The 20,631-nt window shown below is 46.2% G+C and overlaps 1 long non-coding RNA gene across 2 annotated transcripts; it reads left to right on the forward strand.

Moving 5' to 3' along the window:
• Positions 1–201: 201 nt before the first annotated feature.
• Positions 202–10,386, forward strand: LOC140420380 (uncharacterized). 2 transcript variants are annotated; one of them, XR_011946335.1, is made up of 2 exons: positions 202–1,004; positions 1,094–10,386. It is a non-coding gene; the product is annotated as an uncharacterized lncRNA (long non-coding RNA). The 2 variants fall into 2 exon arrangements; XR_011946336.1 differs by having other exon boundaries at positions 202–823.
• The last annotated feature ends 10,245 nt before the right edge of the window (positions 10,387–20,631 follow it).

The raw sequence follows: 20,631 nt of genomic DNA on the forward strand, positions 1-20,631 counted from the left end.
AGTTTCAACCAATGAGGAAGATCCGAGCTCAGGCCCGCCCCTCATTCACTCTGATTGGTTGGTGGATCAGCCGCTCCTGTTCAGGCAGCCAGGTCCGTCCCCTCTTCTTATTGGTCTAGAGCTGCTGTCAATCAACCTGGCATTGTGATGCAGAGCATGCGCAATGCGGCTGCTATAGTTGGGCACCAGTGCGCAGGCGAGGGAACGGAGTTTGGAGCATGCGCAATTCCAGTGTAGGCCTCGGGAAGGGACTTCTTTGTCCCGGAGAAGCGGAGTCAGCGTCAGGCGGTGGGTGGGAGGATCCGCAAACCCTTCAGAATCATTGTCAGCTCCCTGGTTTGCAGCTGCCGGGAACAGGCCCAGGTTAACCCTCCTACTTCAGCGACTGGAGGATGGTTCACACGGGGGACAGTAAATAAGAGCTGACACTTTGGACTCAAATCAATGAGGATTCTGATCTCTGGGAAGGAAGGAAACCCTGGGAGGTGGGCGGGGAGGATTCACAAACACCTGCTGGAGGCCCCAAACCCCCAATAGGAACCTGCAGGTCCCGAGTTTGCAGCTCCCGGGGCTTGTTTACTTCTTGTGTGTCCCAGTGAGCGGGCATCAGGGTCCCAGTGATCAGGACAGAAAATGAGTGATTAATTGATTTTATTCTCACTTTGCAAAGAGGCTTGAGAACTGAACCCAGCCAGAGTGGAGGCAGGAGGTAAACTGTCAGGAAAATAATTGTGAAGGTGCTGTGCTGGGTTTGACGGGCTGACCAACTCTCATGGTGAAAATTAACGGTGGTGTTTGCCAGAGCTGTTGGAACATAGAAGCGGTAAGGAACATTACCGCTGCAGTGACAAAGATCCAGTTTATAGGACAGCCAGCATCCAGGCAGCATGCAGACTGGGGCAGTGGACTCAAATACATTTCTGTAAAATATGGGACTATTAGTCACCCTGGGATTTGCATTCAGCGTGGGGAGCAAGAGAGTGTATGGGTTTACTGTTTTGCAGGTACAAATTAGGAAAATATGTCGTATAGAAAATAGAATTGTATTTTCAGGATTTCTCTCTATATAACGTTTTGTAAACTTCTTTTCCAGGGCATTAGAATGTGTGGATTTACAGATAGGAAGCTCTAACTGAACATCACAGTACCTGATCTGACAGAGTCACTGAGTCGCCATGGCCAGAATATCATTAGTCATTGAATTTGGAAGGAGAAAGGTTTGTGTGTTCTTTCTGTGTGACACCATTTCAGACATCATTGTGACTGGAAAAGCATCAGGACACACACTGTAGTGAAAGTGTTCCGGTACATTGACTGTACAAATAGCTTTAACCAGTGAAACAGCCTGTAAAAAAAAAAATCACACGATTCGCAGCAAGGAGAAACCGTACAGGTGTTCTGTGTGTGTGGACAAAGCTTCAACGGACTGTCCAAACTGGAGAGATATGAGGAAACTGGCACCATGGAGAAACCATGGAAATGTGAGGACTGTGGTGAAGGATTCAATTCTTCACCCCGGCTGGAAATCCATCGACGCGTTCATACTGGGGAAAGGCCGTTCAGCTGTTCTGTGTGTGAGAGGAGATTCACTCAGTCATCTGCCCTTCGCTTACACCAGCGAGTTCACGCTGAGCAGAAACCATTCAGCTGCACAACCTGTGAAGAGAAATTCAAGTCTTTATCCATCCTCGCTGAACACCAGCAAATTCACACGGGTCAGAAACCATTCATTTGCTTTGTGTGTGGGAAGGGATTCACTCAGGTATTCACCCTCCAGACACACCACCAAATGCACACAAACGAGGAACCATTCAGGTGCATCACCTGTGGAGAGACTTTCAGTCAGTCAACTGACCTCAGTGAGCACCAAGGCACTCACACTGGAGAGAAGCCGTTCTCCTGCTCCGTGTGTGGAAAGGGATTTCCTTGGGCATCCCAATTGCTGACACATCAGTGGGATCACACCGGAGGGAGACGGTTCTCCTGCTCCTTGTGTGGAGCGGGATTCACTCAGTCACAACACCTGCTGAGACACCAGCGAGTTCACAAATGACTGCAGGGATTGGAATCTGCTGTTTTGCTGCTGCTAATCACATCCAGGATTGATAGTCTGACAATATCTGGTTTGATTCTGCTGATGTTAACAATCCCTATAACTGGCTGCAGTTTAATAGTCTGAAAATGTCACTGATTTTTGGGGCTGCAATGTCCCTTTTTAAAATCCCCCCTGTGATCTTTCTCCTCAATTCAAGAACTCTCAACAGGAACACATTTACAGTAAAATTATGAACTTGTACTTCAATCGTGATCTTTGATGCAAATCAGTGTCTAAAAGGTTCCACTGATTGACATCTCCAATTAGAAAGTGCAGATTAATCCTTGCTGACAATTCTTACTGACTCCTTCAGTGTTATGTCAATTATGATATTAAATTGTGAAGGAAGCAAAACAAACAGTGAAATATTATACAGGTACTGTAAAAACGTACATAAAAACCTTAACATCAACATTGATACTGATGAAGTTTGTAAGTTGCTGAGTTGAATCATTTCTGACACAGCAGCAGCAACATTTGGTAAAGGTGGAACCCACAACAAAGACTGGTTCAGACTCACTCAGCCGAGATGACATCTGTCATTGAAACAAAAAGCAAAGTCGACCTGATGTGCAACATAAACCCAACAGCTAGAACACTGCATTACTTGAAGGTAGCCAAGACAGTTGTGTAAATATCAGGGAGATCCTGTGCAAATAAACATTGGACCAGCCTCTGTCAATAATGCCAAGCTGCCTGTGACAATGGAAATCTACGACTGATGGGGTGAAGGGGGATCTTTGTCCGACCATCACCAAAGTTGCCCGGCTGAACTTGGCAGCTGGTGAAGTTCTCACCAACAGAAGTAAACAGATGTCCTGCTGGGTTGATCACGACTGTGAGCTGGACATCTCCCAGACTCTGATTGTCTCTATTGCAGCTTCCATTGTTGAGTTGGACAAGGAACTCTCACCAGTTGAGCTGGAAAAGGCCATTGATTGCTGAGCAAGCAGAAAGGCACCCGGCAAGGATGGGATTCCAGCTGATCTGCTTACACATGGAAAGTCCCATCGGCTGTCACACCTTCATGACCTCCTCCGTCTCTGATGGGTGACAGGAACCATTCCATACGTGTGATGCAAAATCATCACAATACATAAAATCAGCAGTGACAGAGGAGATTCCAACAACTACAGGGACAACTCGCTCCTTAACATCACTGGGAGGACCTTCGCTAGGGTCATGTCTAAAAGATCCATCTACTTGCAGATTGATGTATCCAGAAGCACAGTGCGGTTTCTCTGCTGACAGGTCTGCAGTGAACATGATCTTCTCCACACACCAGCTACAAGAGAAGTGAACAATTGGTATTTAATCTAAAATGTCTGTGGTGAGAAAAGTGAAACGTGCTGAGTGAAAGTGAACCTTTCAGTGTGAATCACAATTTAATTGTACAATTGGAAACGGCGCCAAAATGTTTGATTCCCTCAAGACAAACTTCAGCCTCACATAGAAACATAGAAAATAGAAGCAGGAGGAGGCCATTCGGCCCTTCGAGCTTGCTCCATCATTCATTAATATCATGGCTGATCATCCAACTCAGTAACCTGTTCCCCGCTTTCCCTCCATATCCTTTGATCCCTTTTGCCCGAAGAGCTGTATCTAACTGCTTCTTGAAAGCAGACAATGTTTGGTCCTCAACTCTTTCTGTGGTAGCGAATTCCCCAGGCTGACCACTCTCTGGGTGAAGAAATTTCTCCTAATTTCTGTCCTAAGTGGTCTACCCCATATCCTTCGACTATGACGCATGGTGCTGGACTCCCTCACCATCGGGAATCCTTCCCGCATTTACCCTGTCTAGTCCTGTTAGATGTTTATAGGTTTCCATAAGTTCCCTTTCATTTTTCTGAACTCCAGCGAACATAATGGTTGAATCCCTCCTCATACGTCAGTCCCACCATCCCAGGAATCAGTCTGGTAAACCTTCACTGCACTCCCTCTATAGCAAGAACACCCTTCCTCAGATAAGGAGACCAAATCTGCAGACAATATCCCAGGTGTGGCCTCACCAAGGCCCTGTATAATTGCAACAAGACGTCCCTGCTCCTGTACTCAAATCCTCCTGTTAATAAGGCCAGCACTCCATTTTTCTTCTTCAGCGCCTGTTGTACCTGCATGCTTACCTTCAGTGATTGGTGTGTGAAGACACCCAGGTCTCATTGCACATTCCCCTCTCTTAATTTATAGTTATTCAGATAATAATCTGCCGTCCTGTTTTTCCTACCAAACTGGATAACCTCATATTTATCCACATTGTACTACATCTGCCATGCATTTTTCCACTCAGCTTGTCCAAATAGCACTGAAGCATCTCTGCATCCTCTCCACAGCTCATCCTACCACATAGTTTTGTGCCATCTGCAAATTTTGGGATATTACATTTATTCCCTCATCTAAATCATGGATATAGTGAATAGCTGAGGTGCTGGTACCGATCCTAGCGGTACCCCACTCGTCACTGCTATTCGGAAAAATACTTGTTTATTCCTACTCTTTATTTCCTGCCTGCCAACCAGTTTTCCATCCATCTCAATATACAATCCCTAAACCCATGCGGTTTAACTTTCTGATGTGGAACTTTGTTGAAAGCCTTCTGAAAGTCCAAATAAACCACATCCACTGGCTTCCCCTCATCAACTACTCATCAGTTACATCCTTGAAGAATTGCAATAGATTTGTCAAGCATGATTTCCCTTTCCCAGGATGGTGTATTGCCTCCCTGGTGCCAGGGTCAAAGATGTCTCTGAACGAACACAGGACATCCTGAAGGGGGAGGGTGAACAGCCAGAGGTCGTAGTATACATAGGTACGAATGACATAGGCAGGAAAAGGGATGAGGTCCTTCAGAAGGAGTTCAGGGAGTTAGGCAGTAAGCTAAGAAGCAGGACCTCTCGGGTTGTAATCTCCGGATTACTCCCTGTGCCATGTGCCAGTGAGGCTAGAAATAGGAGGATAGTGCAGCTAAACCAGTGGTGTAGGAGGGAGGGTTTCAGATTTCTGGGCCAGAGGGATCTCTTTGGAGGCAGGTGCGACCTGTACAAGAAGGACGGGTTGCATCCAAACTTGAAGGGCACCAATATCCTGGCTGGGAGGTTTGCTAGTGTCACTCGGGAGAATTTAAACTAATATGGCAGGGGGTGGGGACCAGAACGTTAGCTTAGAAGCTGTCATAACTGAAGAGGAAATAGAGAACAAAAATAATAGAACATCACCCTCAGGCAGAACAAAAAAGGTGACAAGTGTGAGAAGGGAGGTGGTCAATGCAGGACTGAGGGTATTGTACCTTAATGATCGCAGGATACGGAACAAGATAAATGAGCTTGTTGCGCACATTGAAATTGGCCGGTACGATGTTGTGGGCATCACAGAGACGTGGCTGCAAGGGGATCAGGGTGGGATCTAAATATACAAAGTGCTGGTGGACAAGGATAAGAGCGGACCTCGGTTGAATGTGCTAAATTGGGGGAAGGCTAATTCTAACAATATTAGGCGGGAACTGAAGAACCTAGATTGGGGGTGGATGTTGAGGGTAAATCAACATCTGACATGTGGGAGGCTTTCAAATGTCAGTTGAAAGGAATTCAGGACCGGTATGATCCGGTGCGGAAGAAGGATAAATATGGAAAATTTCGGGAATCTTGGATAACGAAAGATATCGTAGGTCTCGTCAAAAAGAAAAAGGAGGCATTTGTCAGGACTAGAAGGCTGGGAACAGATGCAGCCTGTGTAGAATATAAGGAAAGTACGAAGGTACTTAAGCAAGGAGTCAGAAGGGCTAAAAGGGGTCACGAAAAGTCATTGGCAAATAGGGTTAAGGAAAATCCCAAGGCTTTTTACACGTACATAAAAAGCAAGAGGGTAGCCAGGGAAAGGGTTGGCCCACTGAAAGACAGGCAAGGGAATCTATGCATGGAGCCAGAGGAAATGGGCAAGGTACTAAATGAATACTTTGCATCAGTATTCACCAAAGAGAAGGAATTGGTGGATGTTGAGCCTGAAGAAGGGTGTATAGATAACCTGCGTCGCATTGAGATCCAAAAAGACGAGTTGTTGAGCGTCTTGAAAAATATTAAGGTGGATAAGTCCCCAGGACCTGATGGGATCTATCCCAGAATACTGAAGGAGGCAAGGGAGGAAATTGCTGAGGCCTTAACAGAAATCTTTGGATCCTCACTGTCTTCAGGTGATGTCCCGGAGGACTGGAGAATAGCCAATGTTGTTCCTTTGTTTAAGAAGGGTAGCAAGATAATCCAGGAGACTACAGGCCGGTGGACCTTACGTCAGTGGTAGGGAAATTACTGGAGAGAATTCTTCGAGGCAGGATCTACTCCCATTTGGAAGCAAGTGGACATATTAGCGAGAGGCAGCACGGTTTTGTGAAGGGGAGGTCGTGTCTCACTAACTTGATAGAGTTTTTCGAGGTCACAAAGATGGTTGATGCAGGTAGGGCAGTGGATGTTGTCTATATGGACTTCAGTAAGGCCTTTGACAAGGTCCCTCATGGTAGACTGGCACAAAAGATGAAGTCACACGGGATCGGGGTGAGCTGGCAAGATGGATACAGAACTGGCTAGGTCATGGAAGGCAGAGAGTAGCAATGGAAGGATGCTTTTCTGATTGGAGGGCTGTGGACTCGTGGTGTTCCGCAGGGACCATTGCTGGGACCTTTGCTGTTTGTAGTATATATAAATGATTTGGAGGGAAATGTAACTGGTCTGATTAGTAAGTTTGCGGACGACACAAAAGTTGGTGGAATTGCGGATCGCGATGAGGGCTGTCAGAGGATACAGCAGGATTTAGATCGTTTGGAGACTTGGGCGGAGAGATGGCAGATAGCGTTTAATCCGGACAAATGTGAGGTAATGCATTTTGGAAGGTCTAATACAGGTAGGGAATATACAGTGAATGGTAGAGCCCTCAAGAGTATTGACAGTCAGCAAGATCTAGGTGTACAGGTCCACAGGTCACTGCAAGGGGCAACACAGGTGGAGAAGCTAGTCAAGAAGGCAGATGGCATGCTTGCCTTCATTGGCCGGGGCATTGAGTGTAAAAATTGGCAAGTCATGTTGCAGCTGTATAGAACCTTAGTTAGGCCACACTTGGAGTATAGCGTTCAATTCTGGTCGCCACACTACCAGAAGGATGTGGAGGCTTTAGGGAGGGTGCAGACGGGATTTACCAGGATGTTGCTTGGTATGGAGGGCATAAGCTATGAGGAGAGGTTGAATAAACTTGCTTTGTTCTCATTGGAACAACGGAGGTTGAGGGGCAACCTGATAGAGATCTTCAAAATTATGAGGGGCATAGAGAGTGGATGGTCAGAATGAAGGGGTCAATTACTAGGGGGCATAGGTTTAAGGTGCGAGGGGCAAGGTTTAGAGGAGATGTACGAGGCAAGTTTTTTACATAGAGAGTAGTGGGTGCCTGGAACTCGCTACCGGAGGAGGTGATGGAAGCAGGGATGATAGTGACGTTTAAGGGGCATCTTGACAAATCCATGGATAGGATGGGAATAGAGGGATACGGACCCTGGAAGTGTAGAAGATTTTAGTTTAGTCGAGCAGCATGGTCGACGCAGGCTTGGAGGGCCTAAGGGCCTGTTCCTGTGCTGTCCTTCTCTTTGTTCTTTCATAAATCCATGTTGACTCTGACCAATTCTGCCACTGTTTTCTAAGTACTCCACTATAAAATCTTTGATTATGGACTTTAGAATTTTCCCCACTGCCGTAATCACGTCGATTAATCTATAATTGCATTTTCTTTCTACCTCCCTTTTTAAATAGTGAGGTTACATTAGCCTCCCTCTGATCTGCAGGAACTGTTCCAGAGTCTATACAATCTTGGAAGATGACCACCAATACATCCACTATTCCTTGAGTCACTTCCTTAAGTAGTCTGGTATGTAGATTAGCAGGCCCCAGAGATTTATCGACCTTCAATCTCATCAATGTCCCCAACACCATTTCTCTACTCTGATTTCCATCAGTTCCTCCCCTCTCTGAACCCTGCATTCCCCAACATTTCTGGTATGTTATTTGTGTCGTCCTTTGAGAAAACAGAACCAAAGTATGTATTGAGTTGCTCAGCCATTTGTCTTCACCAATCTCTTGCTCTTCACGTATCTATAGAAACTTTTGCAGTCAGTTTTTTATGTTCCACGTAAGCTTACCCTCGTACGCTATTTCCCCTTAATCAATCTCTTGGTCCTCCTTTGCTGAATTCTAACCTGCTCCCAATCCTCAGGTTTGTTGTTTCTCCTGGCCAATTTGTATGCTTAGTCCTTGGATCTTGGAGTAATGTTTCAGAACTCACAAACTGTGGGAGGCTCCACCCTCTTTAAGAAGGTTGAAGCTTACCTGTGAAAGCTAATGTTCTTGCTTTATTTTTCTTCAGGTTTATTCCTGTGATTTGGAAAGGTGCCTCAAGGAGAATGGGGGGAAAAAGTTACAATTGGGCAAAGCTGAAACCCCCTTCCCAAAAGAATTGGAAAACAAAGTTTCAAATGCTGTTTGGTTCATCTTTCATCTGAAAAGAAAAGTCACCTAAAGTCAGCACAATTGGGCACAGTTGGGAATGTTTGCAAACAAACCGAGAAGTTAACCCTTTCCACTGACAGGACGGTGATAATTTGCCTTTTAAAGATTTGGCTTTATCCCATTTCTTATCTTTCAAAACAGGGTGTTTGAGAACGGGTGATATGGGAGTTATCTCCAAACTGATTTCAAATATTTGTGTCTCTGATATACAAAGACAATATTGTGTGAATGCAATACTATTGGACAGTAAAGTTTCTCCAGGACTCCTGAATGAGACTGATAATAATTAATAGGATGGCCCACTCAGAATAAGATCGAGAAAATCACATTACCCAATGGAAATTGGAATAACTCACCCCGGGGAGAGCTCAATAGAATAGATCAATGTTATATCGATGTACATTCTAGTGAAAATCAGTGTAGATCAGACAAATAAATTGATAACTTTCTCTTGGAGATAAATGTGTCCCTGCCTCTGAACTTTAAAAGATAAACTGAATTGATTGGCCATTGACTGAGGCATTGGAGCCATGCAGGGAGAGAGAAGTACAGATCCTCCGACAGAGATCCCCCCCCCAAGATCACCTGAAAGTCCAAGAGTGACGTGTATGGAACATGGAGCCTGATACTGGGATACCAGTGTGGGTGTGCTGATGTGGAAATGCATGGTGAAGCTGCACTGAAGAACGGGTCCCAGACATACTCAGCTGTTCGATAACAGAACAACATCGAGTGATTAATGTGGTCAGTAAAATGAGACAACATTTTAAATCATTATGATATTGACACATATTCCACTGGAAAACTGACTTTAAAACAATCAGAATATAATTATACACACTTGTATCTGTCAGAGGGAGTGAAATTAAAGTGAAGAGGGATCTAGAATCTGGATTTAGAAAATAGCCACAAGGTGGAGGTAGGTGAACAGAGAGCTGGAGAATCTTTAAAGTCCGTGCATGAACTTCTGTTTGAAGCAGATGTATTTTCAACATGCCAATAATTTGGAATGGTGTGAGATGCTCTGCAGCTGGGAAAGATGAATCTAAGTGAACAGTTATCACATTTTACTGGAAAGGTTTTTACTTTTATTCTTGGCGGCAGCTCAAGCATTTGTGTTGCTGATTCTGATAACTTTAGCAGTTTTAGTATGTTATCTAACTGTGTTGTCTATGTAATCAAGACATTATGAAAACAAGCTTGTAGTGTAGAAATAGGTGGGTTGATCAGAAATCAGTTGAGAGAAGTCAATAAGGATATTCACTTCTCAAGACGGGAAGATTTGTGAGAAATAAATGATAAAATATGAAGGCATTTATTGAATATTATAGGAATAGCTCACTTCCTTTCTCGCCTGTGAAGAAATCTTCCACAGCAGCTTGCTGGGTGACAAACACAGGACAGACCTGTTCTTTCTGCCCAGGACTGGTCTCTAACACAGGCTCTTAAATTGACATTTCTAACCCTGATATGATTGGATGTCAGGATCCATCCGCAAACCATTTGTCTGTGGAAAGGTTAAAACAGGAAGAGATTTCTAAAAGATCCATACTGGCTTCACACAACACCCACACTGGCTCACAGCAGTGAACCATCCAGAGGAGACTGCAGCCACTAGTAATGGAGACCAGTACTCATTCTGCATAATCCGTCTGTCCTCTGGGACTGGGAAATCATTCTCAGGCTGTATGATGTTTTTTGTGTCCATTGTGCATCATTTTAAAATTTGTTTCTTAATAAACCAGCGTAAAATCACATATTAGCTTGGTCCCATTTGTTTTGGGTTATCTGTGACTCCTGGATCAAGTATCTCACCGATCACTGCATGCTGTTCTAGTCACCATATTATAAAATGATACCGAGGTACTGAAGAGGGTGCAAAGAAGATTTATAATGGTGAAACCAGAAATGTGTAGGTACATATAAAATATCAGGAAAAGATTGACAGGCTGGGTCTCCTCTCTCCTTAGAAATGAAGGCGGAGGGGATAACCTAATAGAAATCTTTAAAATAATGGAAGGTTTTGTGAGAGAGGATATGGAGAGAATGTGAGGAAGAGCATAACTAGAGAACATCAATACTTTATACACATGATATGGAGACACCAATCCCTATACATGTGTTCCAGATTTTAATGTAATTGTCCAATACAGAAAACACAGTATTTTGTGTCTGCGTGGGTCTCACCCCCAAACCCAAGGAAGTAATAAGGTATGAGAATTGAAATAATCTATAGTTAGAAAGGAGAAAAGTCCCCAAAATGGAGCAATCTGTGACGGGACATAAATTAGTTGCCTCTTATCCTGGAGAAATTAATGTCCCAACAAAGTGTGTGTCTGAAACATTAATTCATTTGACAAATATCAAAATATTAAACTCCAACTGGTTACAGGGATTATTATCAGCAGCAACAAACTCCAGCTGTCAGAATGAACATGGTTCAGTCCTGGATGTGATTAACAGCAGCAATAACAGCAGAATCCAACCCCTGCAGTCACTCGTGAAGTCTCTGGTGTCTCAGCATGTGGGATGACCAAGTGAATCTCTTCCACACACACAGCAGATGAACGGCCTCTCCCCAGTGTGAGTGCGTTGGTGTTTCAACAGATCAGATGTAGTTTTATAGCTCGTCTCACAGTCAGAACATTTAAAAGGTTTCTGATCGATAGTTTTTTGAAGAATAAAGGGATTAAGGGTTATGGTGTTCGGGCCGGAAAGTGGAGCTGAGTCCACAAAAGATCAGCCATGATCTCATTGAATGGCGGAGCAGGCTCAAGGGGCCAGATGGCCGACTACTGCTCCTAGTTCTTATGTTCTTATGATCACTGAACAAGTTGATGTGTAGCAAGGTGCCATAAGTGAAGGAATCTCTTCCCACACTTGGAGCAGGTGAACGACCTCTCTCCAGTGTGAACTGTCTGGTGTCTCTGCAGGTTAGATAAATGATTAAATCTTTCCCCACACACGGAGCAAGGGAACAGCCTCTACCCAGTGTGAACCTGCTGGTGTGTGAGCAGGTTGGCTGACTGAGTGAATCCCTTCCCACACTCGGAGCAGGTAAATGGCCTCTTTCCGGTGTGAACTCGCTGGTGTCTCAGCAGATCCATTTCACTTTTGAAGCTCTTCTCACAGTCAGAACATTTAAAAGATCTCGTATTACTGTGCACAAGTTGATGTTTCATAAGGTGTGCTGACTGAGTAAATCCCTTTCCACACAGGCAGCAGGTGAATGGTCTCTCCCCAGTGTGACTGCGTTGATGAGCTTCCGGCAGGGATGGAGATTTGAACCCCTTCCCACAACCTCCACATTTCCACCGTTTCTCCATGGTGCCGATGACCTTGTGTCTGTCCAGATTGGAGCCTCATTCACACATAGAACATCGTGTACAGGTTCTCTCTGCTGTGAATGATGTGATGTTTTTTCAGGCTGTGTAACTGGTTAAGGCTCTTTTCACAGTCAGCTCACTGGAACACATTCACTTGCCTATGTATGTGTCTCGGTGCTTTTTCCAGTCACACTGACCTTCCCACAGATAGAAGACAAACATTTCTCCTTCCACATTCAGGGGCCGATGATATTCATATCCTGACAAATCAAAAGTCTCTCAAAAACCTTGAGTTTGCTGTCTGTAAGTCTTTCCATTCCAATACCCTGTAAAAAGAATCGAAGTAGAATGAAAATTGACAGCACAAAAACAGGTCATTGTACCCAGTGTCAGTGTATATATTCCCCATAAGACCATAAGACATAGGAGCGGAAGTAAGGCCATTCGGCCCATCGAGTCCACTCCACCATTCAATCATGGCTGATTTCAACTCCATTTACCCGCTCTCTCCATAGCCCTTAATTCCTCGAGAAATCAAGAATTTATCAACTTCTGTCTTAAAGACACTCAACGTCCCGGCCTCCACCGCCCTCTGTGACAATGAATTCCACAGACCCACCACTCTCTGGCTGAAGAAATGTCTCCTCATCTCTGTTCTAAAGTGACTCCCTTTTATTCTAAGGCTGTGCCCCCGGTCCTAGTCTCCCCTGCTAATGGAAACAACTTCCCTACATCCACCCTATCTAAGCCATTCATTATCTTGTAAGTTTCTGTTAGATCTCCCCTCAACCTCCTAAATTCCAATGAATATAATCCCAGGGTCCTCAGACGTTCATCGTATGTTAGGCCTACCATTCCTGGGATCATCCGTGTGAATCTCCGCTGGACCCGCTCCAGTGCCAGTATGTCCTTCCTGAGGTGTGGGGCCCAAAATTGCTCACAGTATTCTAAATGGGGCCTAACTAATGCTTTATAAAGCCTATATGAGCCTATCGCTTCTCTCTGTCAGCAGGTCTTTCTATTCCTTTCTCTCTTGTGTCTGCAACTTGCTAAGTGCATTCATGCTGTTTTCCTCAACCAGTCCCTGTGGCAGTAAGTTCCACACCCTCTGGATAAAGACATTGAATCTAACCAGTACTATCCTGTGTGGCCGAAGAGCAATGCTGCCTCTTTTCTCAATTTCCTGCAGAGGCTGAATCATTGTTGATGAAAAAGCGTTGAGCCCAGCAGCATTACTCTTGTCTGATCATCTCTGGAAAGCAGGCGTACCAGAAAAGTCAGCTCAGCCTTCACAACACTCACAATACAGCCGATACCTTGTCAAGGAACTGCAATGAACCACAGACAACTATTTGTAGGAATCCCTGTCTGCCTATCCTCCGGTAAAACATCTTGAGATGTTAATGGCGATATGTGAATAAGATGAGGCGTTTCTTCATTCAATTTTGTAAATTGGAATTCTACACCCTTGAAGGCTGTGGATGCTCAGTCGCTGAGTATATTCAAGACTGAATTCAAGAGATTATTGGATACAGAGGAAAAGAAGGAAAATGGCAACAAGGAGAAAAAGTGGAGCAGGCTCTATGTCCTCCAACTGCTCCTGTTTATTCTGCTCTTAAGTAGCTCTTGATGGACAGTGTATTCTTTACATTGAGTAAAATGACCAATAACGATTTCGGATGTTATTTTGGTTCCATTCAGGTTCCGAGAATCGTAGAGGTGCATTGCACAAGAGGGGGCGATGGGGGTTGTTCAGCCCATCTTTCCTGTGCTGACTTTTAGAAAGAACGGACTTGTTCAGTCCCTCATTCCAGTTTCATGTCCCTAGCCATGCACTTTCTCATACTCAGGTAACTATCCACCTCTCTTTTAAAATTAATTAGTGAATCGTATCGCTGCCTTTTCAGGCAGATCCTGGAACTCACTGAGTTTTGCTCAACTGCCATTGTGATACAGGTAGTTCAATGAAGGTTTTTCAGTGGGCAGTATGAGAGTATTTCAAAAATATCAACAGAAAAATATGTTTGAATATTAAAATTATTGGATGGGAGGGTAGAGTTGGTCCAGGGATCAGAATGATTTTTCTCCTGGTCACTGGGACCCTGAAGCCTCCACTTCCTGTTCCTTCACCAAAATGGCCGCACATGCGCCGTTTCTACCAAGTTTCTACTTTTTTCCTACCAATATGGCGGCCGGTCACCTGGGTCAGTGGGCCGACACTAGACTCTGGACACTTTGGGAGCAGAGGGGGACAAATAGAAGTGGAGAGGCAGGAGGTAAAGGAGACACATTTTATACAATTACAACTTGAACAATAACTTTGACAGAATCTCAAACCCCCAACGTCCCCAAAGTAAGAGGTGTATATGAAAACCACCACCTCCAATTCACACATCGTCCTGACTTGTCTGACATCCAGAATTGGGTGAGCAGACATTTCCTCCAATTAAACATTGGAAATAGTGAAGTCATTGAGTTTGCACATTCTCCCAGTGTCTGCGTGGGTTCCATCCCCACAACCCAAAGATGTGCAGCGTAGGTGGATTGGCCACGCTAAATTGGAAAATAATAATTGGGTACTCTAAACTTATTTTAAAAAAGAAATAGTGAAGCCATTGTCTTATGGCCCTGCTACAAACTCCATTCTCTAGTCACCATCCACCTCCCTGGCAACTGTGTTTATTTTATCCTTTCACAGGGAGTGGATATTGCTGGGGAAAATCATTGCCCACTCCTAATTGCCCTCGAGAAGATGGTGGTGAGTTGTCTTCTCAAACTGATGTAATGCATGATCTGTAGGTTGGGCCACAGTGTGGCCAGGGTGGGAGTTCCAGGATTTTCACCCAACAACAGTGAAGGAACAGGGACATAGTTCCAAGTCAGGATGTTGTGTGGCTTGGAGGGGAACCTGCAGGTGATGGTGTTCTCATGTGTCTGCTGTGCTTGTCGTATGAGTTGGTCAAGGGTTGAAAAGTACTGTCTAAAGAGCCTTGATGAGTTGCTGCAGTGCATCTTGCAGGTGGTACGCGCACTGTGTGCGACTAATGCAGATTTCAATGTCATATTTGACCAGAAGATGAGCTTTTGACTACATATTTGCACCATCACTAAGACTGTTTATATCCAGCTCAATAATATTGCCCGCCCTAGCCCTCACCTCAGTGTGTCTGCTCTGAAACCAACATCTATGCAACTGTTATCTTTAAACTTGATGATTGCAACATACTCCTGACCAGCATCCCAACTTTTATCATCTGTAAACTTGAAGATAATTTGCTGCCCATTTTCTCACTCTTACCAATTCCCTTTTCACTTGGCGCAGTCTTATCAACTGGTTGAACTGTTGATTACCAGAGGCAGCAGCAACACATCCAGCTCTACCTGGCCCTGCTCGCCTCTGCCTAAACTGATCACTATTTCTGGATTGTTCCTGGAAGCAAGGACAACCCAGATTCTGTTCTTCATGATCAGTTTCTTAAATCTCTCTCCTGACTTCAAACAAGTGCAAGAAGCTCATTGATTTCTTTGTCACTGACACTGAGATCATCCGTTCAGCTGAATCTACTTCCAAAAGTTATTTGTGAACTCGCCTGTGTCTCATTAGGTTTTGTGACTGCGTGAATCTCTTCCCACACATGGAGCAGTTGAAAGGCCTCTCCCCGGTGTGAACTCGCTGGTGTGTTAGAAGGTCAGATGAATTAGTAAATCTCTTCCCACACTTGAAGCAGATGGGCGGTCTTTCCCCAGTGTGACCACGTTTGTGTTTCAGCAGGTGTGATGAACTGCTCAATCCCTTCATACACACAGAGCAGATGAATGGCTGCTCTCCAGTGTGAATTCGCTGGTGTGTGCGAAGGTTGAACAATCGATTAAATTGTTTCCCACACATGGAGCAGGTGAAAGGTCTCTCCCCTGAGTGACTACGCAGATGTGTTTCCAGTTGGGATGGAGATATGAATGCCTTCCCACAGGCCCCACATTTCCATGGTTTGTCTATGGTGTGGATGTCCTTGTGTCTCTCCAGGTTGGATGATTTCACACCTGTAGATTCCAAATTTCTGATAAAAAGAGTTTATAAGCATCATCATTGTCAATACCGAATAAAAATGAAGGAGAGACAATTCTCATTTGTATGGGACAGATTTTCTGCACTTGTTTTTGCGAAACAGTAAATCCTCATCACATCCATTCTCCCTCCTCCCTATGCTGGAATCCAAACCCCAGGGTGACAAACCAGCCCACATTTTATGGGCCATATTTGAATCCACTGAGATTTGCTGCTTGGGTGTCTGACTCGTCAACTGGACCTATGTAGAACTCTGTTCCAACCGTTCTGGCAGCCAACCACCCCCTCCCTGGCCTCACATTTCTGTCAGCAGCCCACCCAACACCGCCCACCTCTTCACGCAGACCCGTGCAGGCTTACCTTTAATTTTCACCATGAGAGTTTGTCAGTCTGCCAAACCTTTCAAACCATCTTCAAAATTCCTTTCTTTACAGTTTACCCGTTCCCTCCACTCTGGCTGGGTTCAGTTCTCAAGTCCCTCTGTGTAGAGTGAGAATAAATCGGTAATTTTCTCTCCTGGTCACTGGAATCCTGATGCCCCGCCCACTCTGTTGTTTCACCAAGACGGCCACAGCTGAAGCAAACCAGCCCCGGGAGCTCAAAATCAGGATCTGTGGGTACTTTTTGGCGGTTTGGGGCCTCCAGCGGGTGTTTGCAAATCCTCCCCGCCCATCTCCCAGGGTTTCCTTCCTTTCCAGAGATCAGAGTCCTCATTGATTTGAGTGCAAAGTGTCAGCTCTTATTTATTGTCTCCCTCCCCCATCCTCTGATGTGAACCATCCTCCAGTCGCTGAAGCTGGATGGTGACCGTTAACCTGGGCCTGTTCGCAGGAGGGAGAAGCCCCGCAGCTGCAAACCAGAGAAGTGACAATGATTGTGTAGGGTTTGCGGATCCTCCCTCCCACCGCCTGACGCTAACTTCACTTCCCCGGGACAAAGGACTCTCCTTTAGACGAACAATAGCATTGCACCTGCGCGCTACTGTCTCACCTCATCAACCGCACTGCGCATTCTCCAGATCACAATGCCTAGGGGAATGATTGATGGCAGCTCCGGAGCACTAGTAAGAGGGGCGGGACTGGAGGACCGAACGGTTGCGGCTGGTCCAACAACCAATCGGAGCAAATGAGGGGCAGTGAATGAAGCATGCGCAGTGCGGGAAATGGCGAGGGGTGGATGCTTTTTTTCTCGGATCTGTAATTTGTAAGCGGAAAATCGCAGATCAGAGCGTATGGTGGAACCGGCGTGTGGATGGGAAGATTTCTATACAGGTTCTGTCATCTACAAACTCCCTCAAAAACGCATCAATCCCATTTGTACTGAGCGGGGCCAAAGATCCCTTAAATCGTCCTGGTTAATGATCACCATCTTTATTGGGGGCAATGTGCAGCACTGAGCATGTGCGGCCGCCATCACGTTGGGGGCAATATTTTCATAGCTGAGTGGAGCTTGTCCCCCATTGTTTCGAATTGAGGCAACCTGTCCATCAAACTGGGTCACCCTTCGAGTCCCAATGACTTAACGATGAGGCAGGGTGGAAGCAGGGAAGGAAAGAAAAGGATGTAAATCCTGCTCTCTGGATCCTACTACCTCAAGGGACGTCCTGCCTTATGTGCCCAAATATCTGTGGCAAAGGTACCCTAAAACATATGGAATTATGCTCACTACTCCCAAAATGTTCCCCTACTGAAACCTTAACCACTTGTCCAAGCTCATTCCCCAATACCAGATCCAGTACTGCCCCTTCCCTCGTTGGACTATCTACATATTGCACCAAGAAGGGATTGCTGACAATGACAAGGGGTAAAGTTAAGTTCAATAGGGCACACGAGTGGTCATCCTAAGTTAGAATAATATTCACAGCCAAAGATGTGCTGGTTGGGTGGATTGGCCACGCTAAATTGTCTGATAATTGGAAAAGAAATATAATTGGCTACTCTAAAATATTTTTTAAAAGTTAGAATTATAGAATCCCTGGGTGGGATTCTCTCCTACCCGGCGGGGCGGTGGGTCCCGGCGGGATGGAGTGGCGGGAACCACTCCGGCGTCGGTCCGCCCCAAAGGTGCGGATTTCTTCCCATCTTTAGGGACCAAGCCCTCACCTTGAGGGGCTAGCCCCACGCCGGAGTGGTTGGCGTGCCGCCAGCCTGCGGGAAAGGCCTTTGGCGCCTCGCCAGCCAGGGCCGAAAGGACTTTGCCGGGCGGCGGAAGTCCGTGCATGCGTTGGACCATCAGTGGCTGTTGACAGCCTCCCCGCGCATGCGCAGGGGGGATGTCTCTACCGCGTCGGCCATGGTGAAGACTGTGGCCGACGCGGAGGGAAAAGAGTGACCCCATGGCACAGGCCCTCCCGCGGATCGGTGTGCCCCGATCGCGGGCCAGGGCACCGTGGGGGCACCCCCTGGGGCCATATCGCCCCCCCCACCAGGACCCCGGAGCCCGCCCGCGCCGCCTAGTCCTGCCGGGAAGAGAGGTGGTTTGATCCTTGCCGGCGGGACAGGCATTCCAGCAGCGGGACTTCGGTCCATTGCGGGATGGAGAATTGCCGGGGGGGGGCTCGCCGACCGGCGTGCCGTGATTCCCGCCCCTGCCGAATATCCGGTGCCGGAGAATTTGGCAAACGGCGGGGGCGGAATTCACGCCAGCCCCCGGCGATTCTCCAACCCGGTGGGGGGGTCGGAGAATCCCGCCCCTGTTTCTGGGAGGGCAGTTTACGAGCTTTGAGGGGCTGACTGATATGTTTGGATTGGCGTGGGGAGAATGTTTCAGGTATATGCGGGTGCTGGACTTTGCAAGGAAGGTCTTCACGATCTTCCCAATAGTGCCTGTCTCCTCGCTGTTGGAGGCTGTGCTGTCAGCGGACGCGGGTGGGGGGTTGTGGAGAGGGGTTCGTCTCGGTGATTTACAGGAGTGTTTTGGAGGAGGATGGCGTGTCCATGGAGGGGTTAAGGCAAAGTGGGAGGAAAAGCGCTGGAGGAGGGAGTGTGCTTTGAGGTGCTTCGGAGGCTAAATGCCTCGACTTTGTGTGCGAGTCTGGGGCTGATGCCACTGAAGGTGGTGTACAAGGTGCACCTTACAAAGTCTTGTGGTCTTGGCACCTTCAGGTGATGCCACCTAAGACAGAGTAAATAAAATCAGGAATACTCAGGAAGTATCAATTCGAGGAGCATAGATCTCTCAGAGATAACAAAGGAATAGATCAGAGTTTTAGCAACAGATGCTCTGAGCCTTGGGTGGAGTCAGGCAATGTTACTGAGGTGGAATCCAGTCTTCAAGATGATGTAAATATGTGGTTGGGAGCAAGTCACGGGGTCAAATATCACACCAACCATTTGGACAATCTCTTTCAGACTCAATACAGTTGTCAGGATGAGGTTTGAAGTCAGTGGCTAATAAATGGAGTTTGTTACAGGGGCTGAACGCAATGTCTTCCCAATACTGAAGTGGAGAAAGTTTCTGCTCACCCATTACTTACTGTCAGAACTGTGTGTGCCTTGGAGGGGAATCTAGATGTGATGGTGTTCACAGACCCGATACCCTGGTCCTTCAAGGAGGCGGAGGTTGCGGGTTTGGGAGATTCTGTCAATGTTCTGGTTAGATTTTGGAAATATAAATTCCCTCTCCTTCTCCACCTCTGCTCTCAATCTTTTCTCACTCTCCTCCCCCCACAGAGGCCTGAAACTTTTCTGGCCCAGACGTGTGGAAGGTTCCCTTCCCTGAACGACATCAGTGAATCGGTTGTTCTTTTGTGAAGATCTGGCAGTTTTCAAGGTGACCTTTTCCTAGTGCCGGCCTCACAAATGACCAGATTTCAGCTCAATTTCACAACCCACCTTTGTGTTCTTCTGGATTTTCTCTCACTCCTTTTTTCTGTCCAAACTGATTTCACAGGATATTGGAAGGGGAAGGTTTGTATTCGGGAAATATCACATCAGGATCTAATGGAGTCGCTTAAGTTATCATTACTGAATATCAGCAGGTTTTGAACATAATATAAGAACATAAGAACTGGAAGCAGGAGTAGGCCATCTGGACCTTTGAGCCTGCTCCGCCATTCAATGAGATCATGGCTGATCTATTGTCGACTTAGCTCCACTTCCCCGCCAGAACTACCATAAGCCTTTATTCTTCAAAAAACTATCTATCTTTATCTTGAAAACATTTAATGAAGGAGCTTCAACTGCTTCACTGGGCAGGGAATTCCATCGATTCACATGGAAGGAAAAAACACCGTTCACAGTGGAGAGAAACCATACATGTGTTGTGTGTGTGGACGAGGTTTCAGCCAATCTTCTGGCCTGTCAAGACACAAGCGCATTCACACTGACGCAAAACCGTGGAAATGTGGGGATTGTGAGGTGGCATTTGGTTTCCTGTCTGAGCTGGAAACTCATTGATGCACTCACACTGGGGAGTGACCATTCATCTGTTCCGTGAGTGGGAAGGGATCTACTTGGTCATCAAACCTGCTGACGCAACAGCGGGTTCACACTGGGAGAAGCTGTTCACCTGCTGTGTGTGTGGAAAAGGATTCACTGATTCATCCAAGCGACCTAAACAGCAGCGAGTTCACACCGGGGGAGACCATTTGCCTGCACTGAGTGTGGG

This window comes from Scyliorhinus torazame, chromosome 5 (genome assembly GCF_047496885.1).
Source record: "Scyliorhinus torazame isolate Kashiwa2021f chromosome 5, sScyTor2.1, whole genome shotgun sequence".
NCBI lineage: Eukaryota > Metazoa > Chordata > Chondrichthyes > Carcharhiniformes > Scyliorhinidae > Scyliorhinus > Scyliorhinus torazame.